General features: G+C 49.0%; 1 protein-coding gene across 1 annotated transcript in view; it reads left to right on the top strand.

Moving 5' to 3' along the window:
* Window positions 1-12,198, top strand: part of SPATA13 (spermatogenesis associated 13) — a 328,609-nt gene that overhangs the window by 51,351 nt on the left and 265,060 nt on the right. Inside the window, exon 2 of the mRNA XM_084650283.1 lies at window positions 2,250-2,285. The gene's annotated coding sequence lies outside the window, so the exon portion shown is untranslated. The remainder of the gene's footprint in view (window positions 1-2,249; window positions 2,286-12,198) is intronic.

Below are 12,198 nucleotides of genomic sequence, written 5' to 3'. Positions count from 1 at the left end.
TGGTGTTGCAAGCGTCCACAGGGCTATTGCCACTCACTTCTCAACTGTGAGGGGTGCTCTCATCTTGGTATTCTTGCGCCTCAGGGCAGGGGAAAGCAAGTCACAAAGTTCCATGAAAGTGCCCTTATGCATGCGAAAGGTTCGCAGCCACTGGGAATTGTCCCAGACCTGCAACACTATGCGGTCCCACCAGTCTGTGCTTGTTTCCCGAGCCCAGAATCGGCATTCCACAGCATGAACCTGCCCCATTAGCACCATGATGCCCACATTACTGGAGCCCGTGCTTTGAGAGAAGTCTGTGTCCATGTCCTCATCACTCTTGTCACCGCACTGACGTCGCCTACTCACCCGGTTTCGCTTTGGCAGGTTCTGGTGCTGCATATACTGCTGGATAATGCACGTGGTGTTTAATGTGCTCCTAATTGCCAAAGTGATCTGAGCGGGCTCCATGTTTGCCGTGGTATGATGTCTGCACAGAATAAAGGTGCAGAACGATTGTCTGCCATTGCCCTAATGGAGGGAGGGGCGACTGACGACATGGCTTACAGGGTTGGCTTACAGGGAATTAAAATCAATAAAGGGGGTGGCTTTGCGAGAAACTGAATGGCCCCCTCAAGGATAGAACTCAAAACCTCAAGGATAGAGCTCAAAACTGGATTTAGCAGGCCGTTGATTTCACGGAGGGAGGGAGGAGAAAAGGACTCCGCCGACTACATGGACTTAGAGCATTTGTGTGGGGGGGGACACAATCGACTGTATAAAAACGCTTTCTACAAAACCGACTTCTATAAATTCGACCTACTTTCATAGTGTAGACATACCCTTAGTCTCTAAGGTGCCACAAGTACTCCTGTTTTTTTTGTGGATACAGACTAACACGGCTGATACTCTGAAACCTGTCATTGTTCTAAGAGCCATTTTTTTAAATGCTAGAATCAAAGCTAAAATCAAAACCTTCAGGGTAGAAGAATTAGGATAGGGGAAAATTACGGTTGTGAATTTTGTAACTGTTTTTGTACTGGAAAAAATACATTTATATGAAAAATTGCAGCCTTTTATTTTAATTTCTTACCAAACACAGCAAACAGAACTTCACTTGAGTTTGAATAGTAATATTTTGCACTTACACAGCTTCTTTCATCAGAGGATTGGAAAGTGATTTACAAACATGCCTTAATTAATCCCCCTTTGAGGAGGGTACGTGCTATCCAGACAATCAATCTTAGATACAAAGAGGTTAAGACCAACATTCTGAAAAGAGTTCATTTATTTTGGATGCCTCTGTTTTTTTGGGTACCCACCATAAGCCACCCAGAAACCAAGGCGCTCTGGCTTAATGGACGATCTTAAACATTGGGCCTAACTGAGGTCTCACAGTAAAGTCTCACAGTAAGGTCTCACTAAGGTCTCACAGTAAGGCCTGTGTGAAAAGTGGCCTCCAATTTTGGGTTCCTCTGTTTTTGTGGCCTGCTTGAGACAACTTAAGTCTGATTTTCAGAAGTGCTGAGCACTCCCAATTCCAACTAGAGTCACTAAGTAGGAGCTGCAGGTGCTCAGCATCTGTCCAATTCAAGATCAAGGCATCTCAAACAAAACCAGAGGTCACTTTTGAAAATTTCGCAACAGAGGCCCAGTGTTTTCCTCATGCTGAGCATCCTTAATTCCCACTGAACTCTATAGGAGTTGAGGGCTCTCAGTACTTCCCAGGATTGAATCACTGGGCCACGTTTATCAGTGTCAGAATTACCAAAATAACGCAAGACCTACACTAGCTTCCCGAGAACACAGACAGCCCGGTTATTTCTACGTTCAAAATCCTGCATTTAGGTTTGCAAATGTATGTTTTTACCTGCTAATGTGCTGACTTTAGAATTCAAGCATGTGATCTGAATATCCTATTTAGGCATCAGCTGGCTCTCAGTTTACAGACAGTACTAGGTTGTGAGGGGAACTGAAAATGGACGGGGTGGAAACCCCAACTCTTGGGACTCTAAAATTAGCCTGGACAAAGGGAATAATCCTGCACTGGCAGCAGATGGACTGGATGACCTAGTAGGTCTCTGTCTTCCTTAACTTCTGTGATTAAGTTATACGTCTTTAATGTAGAATTTTCCTTGTAAAAAGCTGCTATTCAGGCCACAGAGATTTTCTAGGATTAAGAGGTGCTGGCTGAGGCATTCTGCTTTAGGTAATACACTGTCTTCCCGCTTCTATGTATTGACCTGTTTCTTTCTTCTGTCTCTTCCCAGAGTTTGTCTGTGAGAGCTGTCATCACTCCCAACTTGGTAAGAACCATTAATTTTTCCCCCCATGTGATACTTATCCTGCTGCCTTGACAAAAACCTGCTTTTACTGAGCTTGGAGATATGCAAAATGTGTCCTAAGAGCAGTGAATTCACTCGAACTGGCATCTCTATTCTTAAGAGCCTTTTCAAAATGCAGATTAGAACCTAGGCCAAAGGAAACAGAAAATTTAGAATGTATGTTAATTTCACAAATCTGAAATGGAGGCACTGAATGCTGTGCAGTCAGTCAGGCTTGTATTAATGTGCACTCTCTGAGGACTTGTATCACGAGCTTAGAGCAGCTTCAGAGGAAACGCAAATCTGCTTTTGAACATTAACTGCAAAGCTAACTCCCAGCTCTATCCACTTGTCCGTGAGGTTTCTGTTTATTGTTTGTTAACACGGTCACTTTATTTTTAAAAAATTGCATCCAAATAATTTATTTAGGAACTGAAATGTTTTTACAGTGTAAGTATGTAACTCACATGGTAATGGAACGTAACAGAAAACTCTGAGGGAAACCCCATGACCCCAGGCTTTTTCAAGAGACTTTCAGCTGATTGAATTCATCCCATTAGTGTTTGTTTTTGTATGCTGTGCATGTGGGTTTATGTGAATTATTTACACTGAACAGCTAACAAATCTTCAGTAGCTGAATTGTCAATATTAGGTGACTATTAAATCTGACCTTCATATATATACACACACATGCTCAAATGGTAGGGTACACAAAGGCCCTTTTTAAAGTTACTGGGCATGAAAATGTGATCCAGTAGCCAAGTAAATGAAGGAGTGGGAAACCTATTGTTCCACTCAGTATATGCAACAGCTTCAGAGTTTGTAGGGGTGAAGCTCATTTTTAACGCTGTGTGTTTCTGTTATGTGTGGCATTTGAACAAAGCTAAAAACAAAACAAAACCCACCCTCTTGTGTCCACCCTGCTGATCTAGGGATGCTAGCAAGTGCCCATTGTTTTTGACATAATTCTGATTTTCATTGGATCAGTCCTGCATCCTACAAACCTAGTTTACAAGACAAGAAGTCTTATTTTTCTATCACAGCTCACAACTTTACTTTCTCGCCATGACATTGCTTCAAAAGCTGTGAGTTGACTCTATGTTGGGACGACCATTATAAAGGACTAATGAGAGGACCAATTGTTATCAGGCAAAACAAATGTGCTACAGACCAAAAGACTCTTTCTCAGAGTCCGTTCCTGATATAGGGGTCCTTCCCCTCTTAGAGATGCCACACCCTTTAGGGTTTCTCTGTGGATTTAACTTTAACTTATGTTCGTGTAAGTGAGCAGAATCAGACCTTGCTTTGGCTAGACAACAGAACATACCTGTGACACTCTGACACCCCAATATTCTCCACTGTCATGTAATTAGGATATTTTTTGTACAAAGTATGTCGTCAGGTATCGTTCTAAAACTCTTGATCTACTAAACAGTTATGTCATTGGATTGTATGTGCTACCGTCATATGTGAAGTTATGAAGCTTGGCTGTGTATGTTGCTGAAACATGTTGTGAGGTTGAAAAACACCCACAAGCAGCCTTTGAGGTACAACAGTAAAAAGTCCAAACAATGTTAATGGCTTATGGAGGAAATGCACACAAGCACAAGGATTACCCCAGGAACTGTGTACTATAGAAACCTCTGAGATAGCACACACAATGGGAACTGTTTGACCCAGGTCACAGCAAAAAAGCTTTCCAGCAAGTGGGAAGAAGATATAAAAGGGGGACAATGACATCGGGGCAGGGGATCTCACTCTCCCTGCAACAACACACCTGGAAACACCTGAGGAGCAAGGACTGAACTATAGGAAGTGATGGTCCCAGGCTAGAAGGATCTTTAGTTTCTGTATGAAAACCTGGGAAAGCCAAGGCAACTTGTGCCGTAAGAGTCTGCCAGTCTGTTTATCACTCAGGGTGAGAATTTGCTATTTATATCCTACCTATCTAGTGTGTTAAGCTCAGTTTGCAGTTTTGTTTATTTACTAAGGTAATCTGCTTTGATCTGTTGGTTATCTCTTATTATCACTTAAAATTTACCTCTTGTACTTTAATACATTTGTTTTTGTTTTAAACCCAGTTTGTGTAATTCATAACTGGGAGTGAGGAAGCTGTGCATATCTTTCTCCACATTAAGGGAGAGGGCGAATTTCAGTTAGCTTACGCTGTATGGTTCTGTGTGCAGCACAAGACAGTACTATTCTGGGTTTTGTGACAAAGTTCCTCCTCTGCCTCAGTGGATCCTGCACTTATTGGCAGATTTGCTTGCCTCAGAGATTCACGGCTGCCCTCAGTTTGGCCACTCTTGCTAGTGGCTCAAACCTGCCGTCCACTCAGCTAACCTCATCACTGGTCAGCATGGGGGAAACAGAAAATAATCCCCACAGTCTCTGTGTCCCACCTAGTGGGTCAGGGACAGGGCAGATCCCTTTCCAATTTAGGCCTTCCCTTCTGGTGTTTCTCACAGACCAAGTCAACTCCTCCTGCGTCCGATCAGGAGTTGGAGGGGGATGGGGGGGAACCCAGGCCCACCCTCTACACCGGGTTCCAGCCCCAGGCCCTGTGGATAGCAGCTGTCCACAATGTTTCCTGAATCAGCTATGTGACAGCTACAACTCCCTGGGCTACTTCCCCACTGCCTTACCCCCCCAGCACCTTCTTTATCCTCCTGCAGGATCTTCCTCCTGAAGCCTGATCACACTTGAACTCTTCACTCCTCCAGCAGCATACCTTTCACTCCCTGCTCTTGGCATACCCCTGTACTAACTGATGGGAGGTCCTTTTTAAACCAGGTGTCCTGATTAGCCTGCCTGCCATAACTGAATCTAGTAAGTTCTTAATTGGCTCCAGGTGTCTTGATTAGCTTGCCTGTCTTAATTGGTTCTAGCAAGTTCCTGATTGCTCTAGGGCAGCCCCTGCTCTGGTCACTCAGGGAACAGAAAACTGTTCATCCAGTGGCCAATATATTTGCCTTCTACCAGACTCCTGTACCCCAGTGGGCCGGCCTATATTCCACCTTGGTCCCGAGGCCTGCCGGGGATATCAGTTGGCGGCTCCTTCATGGGGCCGTGAGCACGGGCGTGTATTTGGCGCGGTTCACCTCAATTCCGGACACCTGCCCCTTTTGTGGCGTGAGGGAAACCCTGGTGCACGTTTATCTGGAGTGCGCCAGGTTGCAGCCCCTATTCCGGCTCCTCACCAATCTTTTGTTACGGTTTTGGTTGCACTTTTCTCCTCACCTCCTTATCTACGCACTCCCTGTCCGTGGCGGCCCCACTAAGTCGCGGGACCTCCTGGTCAACCTCCTCCTGGCCCTGGCTAAAGCGGCCATCTATAAAACCAGGGTGAGGAGGTTGGCCGATGGAGTCTCCTGCGACTGCGGGGCCTATTTCCGCTCCTCTGTCCGTTCACGCCTCCGAGCGGAGTTCCTCTGGGCGGCGTCCACCGACTCCCTTGACGCCTTTGCGGAGCGGTGGGCGCTGTCCGGGGTTCTCTGCTCGGTGTCCCCGTCCGGTTCCCTTCGTTTGACCCTTTGACCGCACTCCCGTCCCTGTTTTTCATTAGTTGTCCCCCGTAATTAGTTGGTTCTCCAGGCCCTGTGGATCTCCCCCTTAGGCTGTGGGGGGATCCTTTTATAGTGGACGAGCTCTGCCCGCCCACGTCCTGGATTCCCAATAGGACCAGACTCCTGTACCCCAGTGGGCCGGCCTATATTCCACCTTGGTCCCGAGGCCTGCCGGGGATATCAGTTGGCGGCTCCTTCATGGGGCCGTGAGCACGGGCGTGTATTTGGCGCGGTTCACCTCAATTCCGGACACCTGCCCCTTTTGTGGCGTGAGGGAAACCCTGGTGCACGTTTATCTGGAGTGCGCCAGGTTGCAGCCCCTATTCCGGCTCCTCACCAATCTTTTGTTACGGTTTTGGTTGCACTTTTCTCCTCACCTCCTTATCTACGCACTCCCTGTCCGTGGCGGCCCCACTAAGTCGCGGGACCTCCTGGTCAACCTCCTCCTGGCCCTGGCTAAAGCGGCCATCTATAAAACCAGGGTGAGGAGGTTGGCCGATGGAGTCTCCTGCGACTGCGGGGCCTATTTCCGATCCTCTGTCCGTTCACGCCTCCGAGCGGAGTTCCTCTGGGCGGCGTCCACCGACTCCCTTGACGCCTTTGCGGAGCGGTGGGCGCTGTCCGGGGTTCTCTGCTCGGTGTCCCCGTCCGGTTCCCTTCGTTTGACCCTTTGACCGCACTCCCGTCCCTGTTTTTCATTAGTTGTCCCCCGTAATTAGTTGGTTCTCCAGGCCCTGTGGATCTCCCCCTTAGGCTGTGGGGGGATCCTTTTGTAGTGGACGAGCTCTGCCCGCCCACGTCCTGGATTCCCAATAGGACCAGACTCCTGTACCCCAGTGGGCCGGCCTATATTCCACCTTGGTCCCGAGGCCTGCCGGGGATATCAGTTGGCGGCTCCTTCATGGGGCCGTGAGCACGGGCGTGTATTTGGCGCGGTTCACCTCAATTCCGGACACCTGCCCCTTTTGTGGCGTGAGGGAAACCCTGGTGCACGTCTATCTGGAGTGCGCCAGGTTGCAGCCCCTATTCCGGCTCCTCACCAATCTTTTGTTACGGTTTTGGTTGCACTTTTCTCCTCACCTCCTTATCTACGCACTCCCTGTCCGTGGTGGCCCCACTAAGTCGCGGGACCTCCTGGTCAACCTCCTCCTGGCCCTGGCTAAAGCGGCCATCTATAAAACCAGGGTGAGGAGGTTGGCCGATGGAGTCTCCTGCGACTGCGGGGCCTATTTCCGATCCTCTGTCCGTTCACGCCTCCGAGCGGAGTTCCTCTGGGCGGCGTCCACTGACTCCCTTGACGCCTTTGAGGAGCGGTGGGCGCTGTCTGGAGTTCTCTGCTCGGTGTCCCCGTCCGGTTCCCTTCATTTGACCCTTTGACCGCACCCCCGTCCCTGTTTTTCATTAGTTGTCCCCCGTAATTAGTTGGCTCTCCAGGCCCTGTGGATCTCCCCCTTAGGCTGGGGGGGGATCCTTTTGTAGTGGACTAGCTCTGCCCGCCCACGTCCTGGATCCGAATAGGACCAGACTCCTGTACCCCGGTGGGCCGGCCTATATTCCACCTTGGTCCCGAGGCCTGCCGGGGATATCAGTTGGCGGCTTCTTCACGGGACCATGAGCATGGGCGTGTACTTGGCGCTGTTCACCCCATCCCAGACACCTGCCCCTTTTGCGGCGTGAGGGAAACCCTGGTGCACGTCTACCTGGAGTGCGCCAGGCTGCAGCCCCTATTCCGGCTCCTCACGAATATTTTGTTAAGATTTTGGTTGCACTTTTCCCCTCATCTCCTTATCTATGCACTCCCTGTCCTTGGCCCCACTAAGTCACAAGACCTCCTGGTCAAGCTCCTCCTAGCCCTGGCTAAAGTGGCCATCTATAAAACCAGGGTGAGGAGGTTGGCCGATGAAGTCTCCTGTGACTGTGGGGCCTATTTCCGATCCTCCATCCGTTCATGCCTCCGGGCAGAGTTCCTCTGGGCAGCGTCCATTGACTCCCTTGATGCCTTTGAGGAGCAGTGGGCGCTGTCCGGGGTTCTCTGCTCAGTGTCCCTGTCCGGTTCCCTTCGTTTGACCCTTTGACCACACTCCTGACCCTGTTGTTCATTAGTTGTCCCCCGTAATTATTTGGTTTTCCAGGTCCTGTGGACCCCCCTCTTAGGTTGGGGGGGAATCCTTTAGCAGCCCTCCCACTTCCTGAATCCCAATAAGACCAGTCTCCTGTATCCCACTGTCTGGGTCTGTCACAGTTTACTCTCCAGAGGGGGAGTGCACTTAGCTGAAAGCCTTGCCATGCAGTACTGATTTCAGTGTCTTTCTGCAGCTCTGTGTGTGTGTGTGTGTGTGTGTGTGCGTGCGCTAGAGGAGGCTTGAGAGCCTGGCTTAGCAGGACAGGGTGAGGGAGCCCAGGCTGGTGGAACAGGCAGGCTCCGTGGCACCCCAGTACATCAGGTGGCACCCTGAAAGGGGGGGCAACCCATCACAATACCATCTTATTTTTACTGAGTCTGGCCCCGCCTGGGCACATCATATTGACACATGATTTTCTTGCATTGGAAACTTCATATCTGTGGGGCAATGTGCCTTATAGTGAAAACTGTGACAGGTATCACCGAGTCCAGCATAGCACAATGCTGGAGGAGAGACTCCGCATGCACAGTAGAAAGGAGCAAACACTCACAGCATAGAGCAGCTGGGGCACCTTGAACGCTGTGAAATTATTTATCTTTTAGTCACATGAGCTGGTCAATGCTATGTGTGGCGTGAGCTGCAAGGTGTGGCTTAAAGTGGTACGTGTTTGAATGTACCATACAGCTATATTTGGAATAGCATCTTTCAGCCAAGCTGTATCCCCACATGCTCTGCCAGGGGACTTACATAATAGTTACAGAGAGGTTAGGAGGCATAGGAAAAGAAATGCTTTCTGAAAGGTAATTCAATTTTGTGGAGCATTTTGAAATTGTTTCATTATCCTTTGGAATGAAAACAAAACATTTCAAAATTCTCCATGAAAGGGACAGGCCTTGGTCTGCCACACTGGGGTAGTCAGCCTGGGACCCTGGAAGTAAGCATCCACATCTTGAACCTGGGTCCATGGGTCTCCAGGCAACCCTTGTATCCCAGCCACCATCTGGTAGTTTGTGAATAACTGCTAGGCTGAATAGCTAATGGAACCCTAGCCCCACTAGAGGCACTGCCCACAGCGGTCCTGACTGGAGCAGCGCCCAGCCCCATTGATTGGTTGGCCTGTGCTATTTAAGCCAGAAAGAGGCACAGGAAGTTATCTGTGCAACTGGGTGAGTTCCTGGCTAGCTGTTACGTTGGACCCTGCCTTCTCACTCGACTCCTGAACCCTGCTTATCTGACTTGTCCCTGGGTCCTGCTGTGTTACTGATCCCTGCCCCTGTTCTCTGATTCCAGCTCTGACCTTTGGCCCTGGCATCTGGGTTCTGACCCTCAGCTCTGTCTCCCAGCACCTGTCTCCTGCTCAGACCACTAGGTCAGACAATCCATGTCCCAATCCCTAACACTGGGCTAATGAGGAGCTGGGAGATTGGAACCCCTGGTGCTCCCAGATCTTCCAGATTCCTGGCTCCCCTTCATCATGCCAGGAGGAGCCTGACAGTTCTGCTTCATGGCAGCCCACCAGGTGAGCAACAGAAAAGGCTGGAAACATAGAAGCTTGGGAACAGGCTCTCAGCTCCCCATCAGCCCACCAAGTGAGCTGCCAATTTAGGCAGGCAGGAGTCTGCGTGAACCCTGCCTGGTTTCCCTCAGACGTCCATCAAAAGTCAGCCATCTTGATTGTGATGAATTGGCATTCTCTGTGATGAATTGGCAAACAGTCTGTTAGGGAATTCCAACCAGCTCTACTTTCTGATGAGATATGAAACCAGATAGTGGCTTGAAAAGGCAGAGAAGCTGTTCCAGCTGATAGGAGCTATTGGGGAGAAGGCTCTTACCCCAGCAGCAGTGAGATTGTGCCTGTAGGGATCTGTCTTCTACTCCTGAGTTTTCATAGCAACACTCAAGTGGATAACTCTGTGATGTGGGTTGGGGTACCAGGTAGAACTGAGCTGCTACCTGGACAGTCTGCAGTTTCTCACCCAATGAGCATCAAAGGTAGCTTACAGCTGGGTAGCAGAGTTTGGCTCTCTGCTGTGAGGGCAGAGAGAGTGGCCCTATTTATACAGATGGCTGACCTATGCCATCCTGCCTGGAGCCACACAGTTACGGTTACCTCACCCATACCTACATCCAATCTTTCCTCCCAGCGTGGCTGACAGCCCAGAGTGGATGTGCAGTGTAATTGCAGCTGTGTCAGTCCCAAGATATTAGACAAGTAGGTGAGGTAATATCTTGTATTGGACCAACTTCTGTTGGTGAGAGACACAAGCTTTTGAGCCACACAGAGCTCTGCTTCAGGTCTGGGAAAGGTACTCCAGCATCTGCAAGGTGGAACTTGCAGGAATGACTGTTCACAGCTGGCCGGCCTTTAATTCATGCAGATACTTCTCCAGAGTGCTGCCAAGGGTGATAGTGAATAAGAGTTCAGCTCCCCTCCCTTGGACAGATTTTGGGCAACGACAGCAAGTTTTTTGGCGCTTTCATTCTACAGCTAAAATCTATGGCAGGGGCGGGCAAACTTTTTGGCCTGAGGGCCGCATCGGATTTTGGAAATTGTATGGAGGGCTGGTTAGGGGAGGGGGTTGTGGCCCGGCTCCCACCTCCTATCTGCCCTGTCAGGGCTCCCTCCCCACTTTGGACTTTAGGGTACAGATGTGGGGACCTGCATGAAAGACCCCCTAAGCTTATTTCTACCAGCTTAGGTTAAAACTTCCCCAAGGCACAAGTTCTCCCTTATACCTTGGATTAGGTAAATGCTGCCACCACCAAGTGATTTAACAAAGAATCAGGGAAAGGAACACTTGGAGTCCTATTCCCCCAAAATATCTCCCAAGCCCTACACCCCCTTTTCTGGGGAGGCTTGAGATGAGCACTGACCAGCCTTGGGTTTTTCAGGACACTAAAAAACCCAATCAGATTTTTTTTAAAAACAGAACTCTATTAGAAGGGAAAAAGGGTAAAAGAAGCAGCTCTGTGAAATTAGAATCGGAGATAATCTCACAGGGCAATTAGATTAAAAACACAGAGAATTTCCCGCTAGGCAAAACCTTAAAGTTACAAAAAGAAAAAAAACACATTCCCCTCAGCACAGAGAAAAACACAAGCCAAAACAAAAGATAATCTAACGCATTTTCTTGCTAAATAGTTACTAACTCTAGGAGTTCATAGAATCATAGAATATCAGGGTTGGAAGGGACCTCTGGAGGTCATCTAGTCCAACCCACTGCTCAAAACAGGACCAACACCAACTAAATCATCCCAGCCAGGGCTTTGTCAAGCCTGACCTTAAAAATATCTAAGGAAGGAGATTCCACCACCTCCCTAGGTAACGCATTCCAGTGTTTCACCACCCTCCTAGTGACAAAGTTTTTCCTAATATCCAACCTAAACCTCCCCCACTACAACTTGAGACCATTACTCCTTGTTCTGTCATCAGCTACCACTGAGAACAGTCTAGATCCATCCTCTTTGGAACCCCCTTTCAGGTAGTTGAAAGCAGCTATCAAATCCCCCCTCATTCTTCTCTTCTGCAGACTAAACAATCCCAGTTCCCTCAGCCTCTCCTCGTAAGTCATTTGCTCCAGTCCCCTAATCATTTTTGTTGCCTTTCGCTGGACTCCCTCCAATTTTTCCACATCCTTCTTGAAGTGTGGGGCCCAAAACTGGACACAGTACTCCAGATGAGGCCTCACCAATGTTGACTAGAGGGGAATGATCACGTCCCTCGATCTGCTGGCAGTGCCCCTACATATACATTCCAAAATGCCATTGGCCTTCTTGGCAATAAGGGCACACTGTTGACTCATATCCAGCTTCTCGTCCACTGTAACTCCTAGGTCCTTTTCTGCAGAACTGCTGCCGAGCCATTTGGTCCCTAGTCTGTAGTGGTACATGGGATTCTTCCGTCCTAAGTGCAGGACTCTGCACTTGTCCTTGTTGAAGCTCATCAGATTTCTTTTGGCCCAATCCTCTAATTTGTCTAGGGCCCTCTGTATCCTATCCCTACCCTCCAGTGTATCTACCTCTCCTCCCAGTTTAGTGTCATCTGCAAACTTGCTGAGGGTGCAATCCACACCATCCTCCAGATCATTTATGAAGATATTGAACAAAACCGGCCGAGGACTGACCCTTGAGGCACTCCACTTGATGTCAGCTGCCAACTAGACATCGAGCCATTGATCACTACCTGTTGAGCCCGACAATCTAGCC

The sequence above is a fragment of the Lepidochelys olivacea genome (assembly GCF_965140295.1).
Source record: "Lepidochelys olivacea isolate rLepOli2 genome assembly, chromosome: 1".
Taxonomy (NCBI): domain Eukaryota; kingdom Metazoa; phylum Chordata; order Testudines; family Cheloniidae; genus Lepidochelys; species Lepidochelys olivacea.
This window is presented reverse-complemented; position numbering and strand designations above follow the sequence as displayed.